This window comes from Coturnix japonica, chromosome 1 (assembly GCF_054131305.1).
Source record: "Coturnix japonica strain WE chromosome 1, WE-NBRP24, whole genome shotgun sequence".
Classification (NCBI taxonomy): domain Eukaryota; kingdom Metazoa; phylum Chordata; class Aves; order Galliformes; family Phasianidae; genus Coturnix; species Coturnix japonica.
Genome location: NC_140663.1, coordinates 122,462,872 through 122,463,921, shown reverse-complemented (window position 1 = coordinate 122,463,921; position 1,050 = coordinate 122,462,872).

Genomic DNA, 1,050 nt, shown 5'->3' with positions numbered 1-1,050 from the left:
ACAACATTCCTGCCTCAAATATGCAATCAAACTCTCAGGATTCTTCAAGTGTTCAGGAGTGAAGCTCCATAACACTGAAGATGTCTGTCCTTTGAGAATCTCTTCAAAGCCTCTCCACACTCCCTGCCACTCAGTATTCTCTGGTTCTAGGGAAGACTTCCTCCGGATGTTATAAATCCAGATACTGAGTGAGATTATTACAATAATCAACAGAAAGATCAGGGAGATTAAGAGTGTAACCCACTGATCATTCAAAAACTGCATAAAGGATTCATAGAAAGAAAGAGGAGCACGCTTAAAAATCACCATTTCTGTATAATTAGTAGCATTAGTTGCTCCCTCTGGAGCTGTACGCAGATACGAAGTGAGCATTGCTAACCATGCTTTCAATCCATTATACAATTGTATAGCTCCATAAGAAAAAGTGGCTAGCTTAAACATGACCCAATATGTTCGGAGCGTCTCAAAAAAGGAACCAATGGCACACAGTCCCTGGTAAAACAAATTTAGTAGAGAAAACAATTTTTTTTTTTCCTTTTTTTTCTTCAATAGAGAGAAAAAAGTAAAAGAAAACAAAGATCAACAATGTTTATAAATATACGGGAGTATTGGCAGTCCGCCTGGACTTTTCAAGATCAAGCTCGCAGGTGCAGAATCGCAAAACTAAGATAGCTCCTAAACAGGGGAAAAAACTTGTAGCTCTGTTAAAAGCAAAAAGAGCAACAGAAGAAAACACAGAAAAACAACAAGTCAATATGCCCGCATTCTCCACCAAAATCTGTCACGGTTTGAACGAAAAAATCCACCTGCGTCCGTGACAGGACGCAATATAATACAATATAATTGAAAATTGAAAATTGAGCTAACGAATCAAGCAAAATAGGAGAGAGAATGAGTCCCGTAACCGAGAGGCCTACTTGAATCTAGGCGAACGGCTGAAGGCTCCCACACACTCTCCTAAACGCCAGAACTCGAAAGACATCAGTATAGTCCGCGACAGAGTTAATATAGAGTCCAGGTCCCGTGACATATTGTGTTGCGCTCTGGGAG